This window comes from Podarcis liolepis (genome assembly GCF_965112155.1).
Source record: "Podarcis liolepis genome assembly, chromosome: 5".
Classification (NCBI taxonomy): Eukaryota; Metazoa; Chordata; class Lepidosauria; order Squamata; family Lacertidae; genus Podarcis; species Podarcis liolepis.
The window spans coordinates 43,593,802-43,608,267 of record NC_139556.1 but is presented as its reverse complement, the minus strand read 5'-3'; the positions used below and the strand labels follow the sequence as shown (position 1 = coordinate 43,608,267).

Genomic DNA, 14,466 nt, shown 5'->3' with positions numbered 1-14,466 from the left:
GCAGCTCCTCTTCAGTGTATGATCAGTAGCAAGCCAAAGATAGCCTCTGTGTAGGGAGGGGCTGCTGCTGCTAGGCACTGAAAGAGCTTGGACACAAGCTCATGGCACAAATTTGCATAAAAATGCATATGCTAATGCATGCATATATTTGCCTCTGAGAAATTAGCATTAAGGCACCCTATTAGTAAAGGGGGGAACCAACTTTAAAATGGGGCTGCACAAAACATGAGGATCAGACCCCCCAGACCACATCCTAACAATTGCCTACTCCCAGTAGTGGCCAGTGTCCACTGGGACTGGCAGGGCAATAATAGTAAGTAGAACCAGAGCTAATCACAGGCAGAACCTACTAATTCAAGACTTGTCCCCATCCTCTTCCTTGTTGAGTTGTACTAACTAAGGCTAAGGAGGAAGCTGGTGGCAGGTGGAGGCTGGCTGCAGACTGCAGTTAGTGAGGCAGTGCCCCACTTGCCCTTATGGTCTGGTCTTTTCTGCCTGGTTCTGTGTAGCTGCATATACACTATACTTCCCCTGCCCAAGAATCTTGGGAACTGTACCCATCATGGATCTACAATTCCCCGCACCCTTAGCAAACTACAGTTCCCAGGATTTAGAGGGTGTGTGCCTTAAGTTTATGGTGTGTACACAGCCTTAGCATGTGAAATGGCCCTTATATTTGCTCCTCAAATGAAGCAGAAGAATACGTTATCAGAGGGTTTCTAACTTTTAAGAGCAGAAGAGATGTGCTAGTTGATTCCATTAAGGAGTGGGAAATACTGTGGCAATGAAGAAGAATTAACCTTTTCCTGCATAGCTTTTACCTCCACAAAACAGGTTTAGGGGGAGACCTTTGGTGCTTAATCACTGCTAAGTATGCTAAATCAACAGGAAAATGGATAGTAAAAAAACTTAAGGAAAGTTAATTTGACAAACAACAGCTGTTACCCTCTCTGCACTGAGCTCTGCATTCAAAAATTAAGCAATCATTAGCTTATTACATCATTTAGCAAATGTTTTCAGTTCAGGCGGAAATCCTCACAGCAATAGAAGGCGAGTAGTAATTCTGAAAAAGCCCTGTTTGATCTGAGTCATGACTTTAGGCATTTCCGAGCGACATATATTATATGACAGATTTTCTTTTGATGCCATTACCTACATGATTGCTGGGAATATATAGTCTATCTGCTCAAGGAGGTGAAAAGTTTAATAATGAACTGGCCTAGGTGTCACAGGATGCATTTGATCTACTTTTTCTTTAAAAACGCCAAATAAAATGTAGAAAGAAAAAAGAGGGTATACGTCCAGAAAAGATGCAAGAGAAATAAAACAACCACCTGACTTGCCACCATTCCTCAAGTGCATTCAAAATCTAGTTTTAAGCAGCATTCTTCCGCTTTCAGAACTTTGTCCATCTTTCTCTTGGGACTAAGGCGGACAGCTGGCTTTCTGCATATCTCACTTTATAAATAAAAATGTTTTAATCAAACTCAGGATACCTGACTAACAATGGCTGATTCCCCTGCTGGATGCAGATTTGGGATTTTAGAATTGGTTGGTTTGGGGTTGTTTTTTTAACTAGAGAAGTGTTTGTCATCATACTGGATGTTGCAGAGATGGAAATACAGTGGAACCTCGGTTTTCAAATGTTCCGTTCTGGAAGACCGTTCGGCTTCCAAAGTGGTCAAACACCAAATATCAAACGGCTGGCTACAAAGTCAATGGGGGGGGGGGACACACAACACCCTGGAAGCTGTTCAACTTCTGAAAAACGTTCGAAAACAGGTGCAATTACTTCCAGGTTTCTGGTGTTCGGGTTCTGAATTGGTCGGCTTCTGAGATGCTCGAAAACTGAGGTTCCACTGTAACCTGTGCATTATAGAGTCCCTTAGCAGAGGCTTACGACCCCACCAGATTGTTGATAGATGCTGAACCATTCAGTGTCACACTGGAAGACAGATTTTATGTCACAGCAAATTAGTTCGCAAGTTGTTCGCTATGTTCTCCACAACCAACTGGGACACCTTTGGATGGGAGGGAGATGATGTCCTGCTTGACTGCATTCATCAACAAGCAGCATCTGAAATCCACTGAAGTGCACTGTGCCAAAGGCAGCTGGTTTCCCCACAGAGTAGCAACCGGAAATGGCCCAAACCTAATATAAGTGAGCAACTCTTAGCATGCATCCTGTCAGCTAATTTTTTTAATGTTTACCTTCCAGATATAAGGTGGTACGTTCAAGTTCAGCATTTCCCACTGTAACAAGCAGGATGAGGCATACTTACCTTTTGTTTTCATATAATTGCGGTAAAGCTATTCATTTCTTGCTGATCTTAGGGATAGCTCAGTTGGTGAGACGCTTAATCTTAGGGTTGTGGACTCGAGCCCCACAATGGGCAAAATTCCTGCATTGCAGGGGGTTGGACTAGGTTATCCTCATGGTCTCTTCCAACTCTACAGTTCTATGAGTCTAAGTGTCACATGTGTGTGTCACAGCATACTGGAGAAATAATACAGTGGTGCCTCGCAAGACGAAAAGAATTCGTTCTGCGAGTCTTTTCGTCTTGCAATGTTTTTCGTCTTGCGAAGCACGGTCCATCGCAACTGCGCCTCTTCAAGCGGCTTTAAAAAAAAAGCGCAAGACGTTTTCGTCTTGCGAAGCAAGCCCATAGGGAAATTCGTCTAGCGAAGCAACGCAAAACCGAAAAACCCTTTCGTCTAGCGAGTTTTTCGTCTTGCAAGGCATTCGTCTTGCGGGGCACCACTGTAATAATAATTAAATAAAAAATTGTCTAGTAACACCTTATAGACCAACTAAGTTTGTTCTGGGTACAAGCTTTTGTGTGCATGCACACTTCTTCAGATACACTGAAACAGAAGTCACCAGACCCTTATATATAGTGGGAGGGTAGAGTAGGGTATTTCTCAGAAGGGTAGTAGGAGATGGGTGATTAGCTCAATGGGTATGGTAAACCTGTTGACAGTTGACAGGTTTATCTGTTGCGGCAGCACAGCAGCAGCAGGAGGCCCCATTAGTTAAAGTGGTGCTTCAGGTTAAGAACAGTTCTAGGTTAAGAACGGACCTCTGGAACGAATTAAGTACGTAACTAGAGGTACCACTGTACTATTTTTAGAAACAGATGAATGTCCTCTATCAGCTAAAGCATGGTGGGCTGCCCTGAGATACTGGCTCAAGATCTCAGTCTTTGGCCAAGGGAAGGGGTTACTTGCATATCTAAACAATGAGGAGTTTACCAGCTCATGGATGAAAATTATGGTTAGAAAAGACACTTTGATTGGTATGCTACCTTCTCTCCTGTACCATCTGGGCTATGATACCACCCTGGAATCTCTGAGGCAAAGGCTCTGGCAAAGGCACTATCACATAGTGATCTCCAATCTCAATCTCATTTTATCTGTGGCCCATTAGCAGTAGGAATTCACTATGGGTTCGAGTTTCAGACACCTGCATATCTTAGAAATTTGTCTGTACCAACATACTGGCGTCTTTTCACCAAAGCCAGACTAAATGTATTCCCATCAGAAGTGTTAAACGGCAGACTGAGAGGTATCCCTTATCAAAAAGGGATCTGTGTGTGCTGTGTGTCGACTGCATGAGGCATATTTTATTGCATTGCGGACAATACGATCAAGCTAGGGAACTATTGATTAAACTACTATTGGCAAATCGGCTGGGTCAATCTGAAGCCTACTATATCAAATATATTCTGGACGACAAATCCAATGATATCACAGTGGCCGTGGCAAAGTTCCTTTCAGTAGTCATACGAATGAAAGATCAACATACCCATGACTAAACAAATAACGCTTTGGTCTTCCTTCCCTGGGGGGTTGTCTCTATGAATCTGTATTTTATTCTGAATCCATGTTAAGGGTCATTGGACAGCAATAAAGATTATTATTATTATAGTTGTTGTTCTTAGAACTTCCCAACTTGGACAATGGACATAAAACTATATCATGTAAGTCACCATCTCTGGCTATAACTCTGTTGTCTTAAAACCCTACCAAGCTTATAAGGAGTGGTCTAGGAAGAAGCACTTGTGACAGAAAGTTAAGTAACTAATTTGGATATTAGGTTCTTCTTTTATTAGGAAGGCCAAACATTCTCAAGTTTCAGTGGATTATCCTGGTTTCTGTAATAGTGATCTTGCTGCTTTGGGCATGTGCACACTCACACACTACACAATTACAGTAGAACAGAAGAAAGGACATTGTTCAGCAGTAGAGCACACGATCCAATTGCAAAAGATCCCAAACTGCATTCCTGATGTGACATCTACAGGTATGGCTTGGAAAGATTCCTGTCTGAAAATCTCAGCTGCTGCTTTGTGTTATAATACTGAGCTTGGTGGCCTGATGTTCTGAGTCAGTACAAGGCAGCTTCCTATGTTTCAGTGAAATATGGCTGGCACTTGAAATCAAAGACAGAATAAATGGAGTTTGTGAATCAAAGGCCTCAGGGGGAAAGGAGGAAGCCTGTCTAACCAAAGAGAAGCAGAAAGGTAGACATTTAGCAGAGAGTTTGTTCCTCTCCCCCCCCCAAATGATTCGGCAGCTCCCATGATTACTGATGGCTATGTGTTGATTATGTTCTTCTGTCTCATATCCCTCAGAAAACATGCCACTTGCTCAGAAAATTTGATGGATTGCAAAAATAGAGTGAGAGCTGCCAGTCCCTGCTAGATCTGTATCTGAAGTTAATGGATGTTAGGATTATACATTTTCTTGTTTTGCTACAACAAGTCTGGCCGCATGTTTCTTAATTGTTGCTGCCGCTACTGCCGGCTTCTGCCATATGGATATTGATTGCTGTTGCTGTTTCTCTGTCAATTCAACTAGTTGTTGGCTGCCAACATGCTAGAAGGCTCTCACAAATGTGAAAAACAAAATATTTGGGAAACTGATGAGCCTAAGAAACTTCAGTGAGTAATAAGAGAGAGAGAGAGATCTTTCGTTAGAAGCAACAACCACACACCCCCCCCCACCTCTGCACTCTCTTTTAAAAGAACTTCCATTAACCTTGAGAGAACTCTACCAAGTACTTTTCTGGAGCAACGCTGGCAAATTCCCACTGTGTCAAGGATATGTTCTGATATGCACGTCGTGAATGATCACATGGGCAACCTTGTTGGTACTGTAATGCATTTGGGAGACTGCTTGAGGGAAACCTACGAAACAGAGCTCGGGGTAGGCAACATATGCAGAGCACTTGAACATCTCTACATTAAGCAGAAACTGTATAGCCCTGTTCAGGCATTCTTAAATTGTTTCCATGGAGGGGGTGCTAGGTTGTGTGTAGGACCCCAACCCCTCTACACTTGCCCTGCCCCTCTGAGCAGGAAGGTCCTGAAGGTGGATTTGTAAGTGTGTCACCTGAACCTATAAAGCCATATACGGCTTAGGCCCAGGCTATCTGGTCTCCCATTTGAAGCTGCCTGGGCTCTGAAGTCTTCAAGGGGGGCCCTTCTTTCAGTTCTACCACCCCCACAAGCATGCTTGGTGGGGACACGGGAGAGGACCTCCTCCTAGAGAAGGAAAATTGGCTCCCACCATGCTGGGTGCCACCTTGAGACCCAGTGTGGTGTAGTGGTTAAGAGTGATAGACTCGTAATCTGGGGAACCGGGTTCGTGTCTCCACTCCTCCACATGCAGCTGCTGGGTGACCTTGGGCCAGTCACACTTCTTTGAAGTCTCTCAGCCCCACTCACCTCACAGAGTGTTTGTTGTGGGGGAGGAAGGGAAAGGAGAATGTTAGCCACTTTGAGACTCCTTCGGGTAGTGATAAAGAGGGATATCAAATCCAAACTCTTCTTCTTGTCCTGCTAGCAGAAGGCCTTTGGGAACTGACTGTTTTTTTTTAAGGAAAGGTCTTTAATAGTACTGTGCTGTTTTTATTAGCTGTATTTGAATAAATTTGTATTTATATAGTTTTAATTCTATTGAAAGTTTAATTCTTATTATCTTTTAAGCTTTTTCTATTATGTCTGTGCTATTTTAATTTTTGTAAATTAAATACTTGAATCCTGTTCTGGGGAAAAGGGCAGTTTGTAATCATCATCATCAACATCACACGCTTACAAGCCTTCTTCAGACCTTCTCATTCAACATGTGAATGCACTTGGTCACCTCCTTGAAAGGTACAATGTCAGAACAGAGCTTCAATTGGTTATCAATCCAACCTTATACACGGGTGTAGCCAAGGAGAGCAGGGTGGGCAGCTGCCCCTCCATTCAATCAAAATGAATACAAATCAATTCAAATCTGAGGCTCTGCCCTCCCCCACAAAAGCCTGGCCCACCTAACAAAAACCCTGGCTATGCCCATGCCTTATAGAATAGATTGTAGTGGTGCCTTTCAGAAGCAGTTTGAATTGTGGAGGAGCCATTTGCCACCAACCCCTAATCCAGATGAGTCCCTCACAACAAATTGGGGGAAGCAATGGGGAGCACTTTCACCTTTGTGAAGCCCTAAACACTCCACTGCCTTGACTGATAGTGGTGGCCCCAAACTCATGGTAAGCTACCCCTTCCTTGCAGGTTAAAGATCTGTGGTAGAAGGAACAACCCGTAACCAGAGACAGAGTTCCAATGCAACTCTGACCCTGAATGGATGAATGAGCAAGGACATTATTCTTCCCAACAGCTTACTCCTCAGACATGGGAGACTACTGGAGAGATGACAGTGTGTGTGGAGCCTTGCTTGAGATATGCATTTATCCTAGGCTAAAGCCATCCAGTCTCAATCACCTCTTCATTGAATTGAACTGAAAAATGTGGCAAAGTGTTTGTGTGGAATGGTCCTTATTAATACAAAATTAAGAAATAATCAGTTTGTTTGTGTTTCTGGAAGAGAGAATAATTATTGATGCATTAGTTTCACTTCTGAAATAATACCCAGTAATTCAGAATACCAAAATCTGGGGAGAAATTCAGATGAGGAAAATCTCATCCCTAATTCTGATTGTGCAGCACAAAACTGAGAACCACTCTACCCCCTGGTTCATGAATTCTCAGAAACATCTCAACTTTAAAATGTTTGCAGTCTTAAATGCCAAAAGATTAATGTCTGTGGCTTAGAAGTTACCACTGGGATTGCTAACATGGTGCTTTCTAGTTGTTGTGGACTACAACTCCCATCAGATCCAGCCAGCATGGGTATTTGCCAGGGATGATGGGGGTTGTAGTCTACAGCATCTGAAGCTTAGCTAACCATAAGCTACAGAGTTTAAAAAGTACTATCATTTAAGTTGTTGTTATCCAACTCTCTGACATTTTGGCAACTTTAGTAATTCTTAAGCAGAGCAAAATAGCACTAAAATATTTTTCATGAACACACACACACACTTACACTTTGATCACCTAATGATTGTTTCTGGGCTACCACAATACAGCTGCTTCTGCCTTCAGTTTAGCAGTACTATAAAGGAATGTGCAGTGTCCATTGATCTTTCCAGAGCAGATACCTTTTTCTGATGAAAACAGATAGATTTTCTTTACAATGGCACACCTTGCTGTGGTCCTGCTTGCTGGGAAATGCTTTCAGTGCAATACTAGTGATAGAGATGTCACCTTTTCTTGTAGATACCAGAAGTGATCAAGAGCACGTTTATTTCTTCACAAGTACATAAATGCTACATGTTCTGATCTCAAAGTATTTGCATTCACCTCCATAGATTTCAAAAGCCGATTTGGAGGGTCCTATGCAGGCAAAACGTACAAGGATGTTAAAAGATGCAAAAACAGTTGGTGGTGACATCTCTCTGGGGGATTCAGCACATTCCTAATTCATTTAGCTGCTTCAGAATGAGTAGGTTTTGACAAGTAGAGTCTCATAGCTGGTTTCACAAACAGCTTGAGTCAACCAACATATACTTCCTGGGCTGGCTATCCGCTTTGTGAGCAGAAATGGAAGATGCATGCCCACTCACTTCTTCAACATATGAAAAGGATTGTCAACGTGTATGTGTGTTTGTGTGTACTGGCCATTCCAAGCCAGGAAGGTTTCTTCAGAAGCAACACCTAATTGGGGACTACTTCCATGTATGCATGCTGTCTCTGTTTAGAGTGGTCTCACTGAGGTAAATGGGAATGAATGAAATATGCAATAATGTCAGTTGCTTCCATGAAGCAAAATGGGCTTATAGGCATGCATGTTTGTTTCAGTGGGTCTCAGTATGTTCTGCTTTAAGAGTGAGCATGCCAGTTCAAATGATTTGTAGATTCTAATGTGGAGAATAAAGGAACCAAAGTGCAATGTCAACAATGGCACAGGATCCCTATATATTTGTGTCAGGGGGGGGGGGAGAGATAGGTTTTGAGCTTTGCAGCCGTCACTATGCTCTCAATCCATAAGAAGCTAGAATACATCATGCCTAGAATTTGAGCCTTGAACTTTTACTAGCAGATACTTGGATTGAATGCAAAACCCAGGCAGACAATGGGGAATTGGAAAGACTTGGAGAAAGAAGTGAAATGTATCTGGAGGAAGATGCTTAGATCAAAGTCTTTCCTCAGCCTTAGAAATGGGCAGACAGGAAGAGGCACATCATTCAGAAGTGATCATGATTATTCATTGTCCTTTCAGTATTGTACATAAAGGTCAAGGGGACTTTAAACATGTGATTCCCTTGGCCTGTACTGTGTGCCCATTCTGATAAAGTGGTTTAATTATTTTAAGGTTCAGTATGAGAATGTCACATAATAATGGTGTTTACTGAAAGCTAGACCTTTGCATTAAGAAAAAAATATTTATAGAACCATGAATTTAAAAGCATCCTTCATGCTAAGGTTGCAAACAGTGACTTGCTTGTCATCTGTGTTTAAAAAGAGCACTATTGCTCCCTGGCTTCGGAGCCAGCAAAATGGTTATTCTCTCTGGCTACACACGATTATAATCTTATGAGTGATACCACCCAAATAGGATGTAAGTCTTTGCATCTCTGCTCACTTGTTTCCTGGCAAAGCTACATTAGCATGCACTAAATTTGAAACTTATAAAATGGCAATCAGCAGTGTGTCACTTTGAACACAATATTGTAATCCTGAGACATGCAAAGTAATAATCAATTAAAAATTCACAAATCCATAAATGCAAGCTTGTAAAGTCTTTTATAATACTAAAGGGACTCACAAAATATAAACATTCCTTCATTTTTTAACCATATTGATTTTTATTACCTGTTTGTATTATGTTGGAAATCATAGTGTTACCAGATATATATTAATTTACCACACATTGTATTCCAACCATGCCAAAGTGCTGTGACTTTAAATCCTGGGAACTGTAGCTACAGATCCAGGAACCCTTAATAAACTACAATCCCCAGGATTCTTTGGGAGGCAGGGAGCCATGTGCAATGTATGGTATAAATGTGACCTCTATCTCACAGGGAGTCTTTATGAGTACTACATACTTTGCCCTCTAATGTGCGGAGGACAATAGGGATGTACCGTATTTTCCGCTCTATAGGACGCAACGGAAGATAAGATGCACCTAGTTTGGGGGGGGGGGGGAGGAAACAAGAAGGATAAAATTCTGAACCCCAGAAGCCAGAACAGCAAGAGGGATCTGGCTTCTGGGATAGCCTCTTGCTGTTCTGGCTTTGGGGAGAGCCTGTTGAAGCCTCCGCAGGGCAGTGGGGTGCCTTCTCCCCACTGTCCTGCGGAGGCTTTGTGCAGCTAATCCCAAGCTAGAACAGCAAGATGGAGCACTGTGCAGCGCTCCGTCTCCCTGTTCTGGCTTTGGGCTTAGCCGTGCAGCCTGCATTCGCTCCATAAGACGCACACACATTTTCCCTTACTTTTTAGAAGGCAAAAAGTGCGTCCTATAGAGCGAAAAATACGGTAATTAAAGGTGGGGTGAGTCTGACCAAACTGCGGGAGGCAGTGGAAGAAAGGAGTGCCTGGCGTGCTCTGGTCCATGGGGTCACGAAGAGCTGGACACGACTAAACAACAACAACAGCTAGCACATCCCCACTCTCAAATGAAGGGCACTCAGGCTTCAACATTGCATGCAGTTGTGGGTTAGGCAACTCCTAAGTCCACCATCTTATCATAACTGTGATTGACTCTGAATTTGTTAAGGCCAGTTGTCAGACACACATTGGCTTCAAGGCTTTGGGACCCTTTGTTGCTGAGCCTTTTGGAATATGCCTGGTGAATTAAAAGGGCTGCTCTGGACCAAACAATAGCCTATTGCTGCTGCTGTTGTTTTCTTGCAGCAGAAGTGGCATGTAGTATAAATCAGGTTATTTTTTGTCCCTTAAATAACCCAACTCCTCAAAGTAATGTCACCTCCTTTACAAAGGGACTCACATTGATTGCAGCAAGTGACAGCTGCTCCCATCTCACTAGCACAAACTCCTGCTGCTTGCTTCTTCTCTCGTGCTGGACAGCACTCATACCTCAATCTGGTTTATTTTTGTTTATTTAGCAAGATGTATATACTGCTTATTCAGAAAACCCCCTCTAAGCAGCTTATATAAAACAATGTAAAATATTCATAATACAGATAAAGAACTTAAAAAAACAACAACTAGACAAATATGTGCAATTTGGTCAACTATAGATAAAAGTAACACCACACACACAAACATACACACAGATATTGATCTCTATCTCTCTGTCTGTCCAAGTGCATCTCTCTCAGTCATTTCATGGGGTGAAGCAAGCATCCGCAGCCAACTTCACTTTGCCAGCATGCCACAAGCAAGTACACAGGATGGCCCACTGGATAGTGGGGGAGAGAGTACTCCCACCTTCCATCCACATCCTTCAAACCCAGTTTGATTGCAAGGGCACAGAGCCTTCCAGCTCTAGCAACTGATCTGCCACATCAAGAAATAAGATAAAAACAGAGAATTGTCAACCTGGTGCTAATAGGCATCAAGGAAATCCTGTGTGGACACCTTGGTGCTCACATGTACTGGGTTACCAATCACATACACAGGAGAAACACTGATTCATATTCATAAAAAGCTCAGTAAATCCATGGCACAGAATTCCTAGGCACAAATATCAATGAAGTAATAATAGTGAGTGCCTCTGAGCTTATGAAGAGTTTATTTCTCTCACCAATGAGCAACTGTAGCCTGCACACATTCTTAAGGACTATAAAATATCTGAGCAGCAGGTCTTTCTGGCCCCTGAGCATTCCTCTGTGTTCTTTGGCTAAATATTTAATCCCGACTTCAGGCTTGGTCTTTGGTTTGTACTCCTGCCTTTACCATGGGCTTTGACCTCTGGACCACTTCTCAGTTCCAATTCCTGCTTGTTATCAGACTCGACTCCAGATTCCAGACTCCTCACTTGCCTTCAACAGCTGCTTAACAGCCCAGGGATGCATACAAACATGGACCCATTGAAAAATTACTGCAAGACAGCAAATGTTGCTGTGACTGCCTGGTACATATGACGGCATCAAGATGCTTAATTAGAAGGTGCCATTCCTGAGGTCAAGAGCTTCAACTGGGGGGACTGGAGCTGAAAGGACAGTGTTGGCAGAAATTTGCACGAATAGGCCTTGCCAGTTCAGGTGGTTCATGCAGCCTGCAAATCATATGGGCTGATGTTGCATATCCCTGAAGCTGACTGAACACACAGAGGACTGAATACACAGTTTCATGCTCCTAGACAGAGACCATGAAGTTCTTATTCTAGGTGCACAGTGAAACACTAAAGCTACTGGCACTTATAACATTATGGTTCGCTTCCTTTTGCCCAATGTCATAAATTATGAAAATTTAAAGCATCTAGATAGTGTCTACCAAACTTTGCAAGGCTCACATTTCATTTGACCATTCCAAACATATTTGGAGATTAGTCTTGTATCCCCATTCTCCATGGCTCATGTGACAACAGGGTTGAGGGACTAGATGCAGCTAATGGCCTGGATTCCTATCTCCTTCCACTTTGAGCCAATATTGACAGGTGGGTGAGGCTGCCCACCTTGCGATCATCTTACGCCACAAAGATATCAAGTGGTTGGTTTTTCTTTGCCTGCATGGTTTGATTTCAAACCGTGAGGACAAAGCACAGTTCTTTGAAGTGCCAAAAATCAGCTGATTGTTGTCTTTGCAAACACCGATGCCTGCAGAGGCACAAGACCTGAGAATGTTGGGTGGTAGTCAACTAAGTGTTACTCAGAGTAGACATATGAGACTTAATAGGCCTAACTCGGTCACGTTCATTGATTTCAAAGGGTCTGCTATGAGGAAAACTTAGTTGAATACCATTCTCTGTTTTGATAGGGAGTCACATCTTTACCTGCCCCACACCTGGCATCATATATAACATAAGATGTGGGGCAGGTGGATGTGGATTGGCCAAAACAGTCTCACAAGCCAAATGGGGAGATATAGGAAGCTCAATTAGATCTTCAGGCCAAAGATTTCCATAGCTGTTACAAAGTGTGAAAACATCGTGGCAGCCATTTTTCACCTTCTCACCCCTTGCCTTTTCCTGTAAGACCTATTGCAGTCGTTAAGAGTCGTCAACAGGCTCATCTCAGCTATCTGCCAATCACCCATTCCCACCACCCTTCTGATTAATACCCCTCCCCACCTTCTCACTATATAGAAGGATCTGGCAACTTCTGTTTCAGTGTATCTGAAGAAGTGTGCATGCACACGAAAGCTCATACCAAGAACTAACTTAGTTGGTCTTTAAGGTGCTACTGGAAGGAATTTTTTATTTTGATCGTGGCAGTCTGTTAGCTTAACTAGTACCAAACGATATTTAAAGATGTATTTACTGTTTGCAGCATTTATATATGCCAACACATATATGCATGTTTGTCATATATGTGGGTGTGCATGCCTGTGTTTCAATGAATACCTTGCCTTTTGATCAAAAGATCTCCCAGGCACAAGAATCCACTGAATACCAAGTCTGGCTACTGCTCCATCTTGCTCAGTACTGCCTACACTGACTCTCCAGGGTTTCAAAAATAAGTCATTGCTAGTCTTAACTGGAAATGCCAGGGACTAAACCTAGGACATTTTGCAAGCAAAACATGTGCTGCTTCTGCAGGAAATGGGGGAGGAAGCTGGCTCCTTTTAGCTGCTCAAGCTCTGGCTGACAGTGGAGTCCAGGCTGGCAAAAACCTATAGGTGCTATAGATATCATTATTCTCAGTGCACAAATAGGGAAGCAGTTGGTAGAATGACCTGCTGCACCTGCTCTCTGGCCATTAAAAAACACTGGCTCTGCACCGGTTAGTAGATCATAATAATACAGTGCATGGACCCCAAATCCCACAGAAACTATGCAGAGGTTGCGATCAGGCTACTGAACAAGCCAGAAACTTCAATCCATTCCTTTAAAATTATTCCAGCTTCCCTTGAGCTTTCCAATTTCCCTTGACTTTCTGCCATGTTACTACTTACTCCTGAGAACTGCAAAAAGCATAATAAATGTGTATGGCTTTCAGGGAAGAAAAGAAATATGCTAACTAATGTTGCACATCTTGAAATATTAAGTTCAATGAAGTAGCTTTCCTTGGAAATCAAAGCTACTTCAAGGTAATCAAAAGGCTGTGTGTAACTTGGCTGAAGGTCAGGCTGACCTTGACAACTGAAGCAGTATCTAATGAATGGTTGATTATGTACACCTGCTTTTTAGGTGGCACATCAGATAAAATAAGAACATTGCTAACTTATCATTAAATGACTTGAGTCCTTTGACCCTTCACAAACTGAAGCAGACAAAATTATTTTTGCCTTGAAGTCTGTCCTCTGTTTAAACAACAAATATTGACCAGAGTTGGGGAAAAACAACCCTATAATTCCTAGGTGATAAAATAATGTGTCATTTTTTTCTATCTTTGGGTCAACAAAAAGATTATGCAGGTTTCTGAAATCTGATTTTATCTGCCATAGTATATTGACCTATTGCTCTTTCCTACAGAAAAAAAATAATCAGCTTCCAGGTATTTGCAATTGCCAAATCAGACATCCGAGCTTTGCCAGCCTTCAATATTTCATAATGAATGAGCAATCTGTTTTTATTTATTCAGCTGTCACTCCACTTGGGAGAGAGGGAATGCTAATAATTATGGACAGTGGAATTCCTTATGTGAATATTCTGTTTCTCACCATGAATCCCTATATATGTTCAGCCATGACAATCACATTAAAACTGTTCTAAAAGAAATTACATTCCTTCACACACATTACTCGACAAATAAGTATCTCATAAATGCAATCTTCCCAGCACAACTTCCACAGAAGAACAACTGAAAAGAATTTTAATATCAACAGTTCTTTGTGTACTGGATTGTTTTATGCTTCAGTATTCCAAGCAAGTTATGCAAATCAGAGTTTAGTAATCTTCCTCTTTTTGGTCATTGCATAACAGCATCCCACAACCTAGTGTGCTTCATGTGTTTTGGACTACATTTTCCATCAGGCCCAGCCCGCAGAACCAGTGCACAGTCGTGATGGGACT

General features: G+C 42.3%; 1 protein-coding gene across 2 annotated transcripts in view; it reads right to left on the bottom strand.

Moving 5' to 3' along the window:
• The window catches only part of TCERG1L (transcription elongation regulator 1 like), a 162,439-nt gene that overhangs the window by 134,049 nt on the left and 13,924 nt on the right, over positions 1-14,466 (bottom strand). The window lies entirely within an intron of this gene.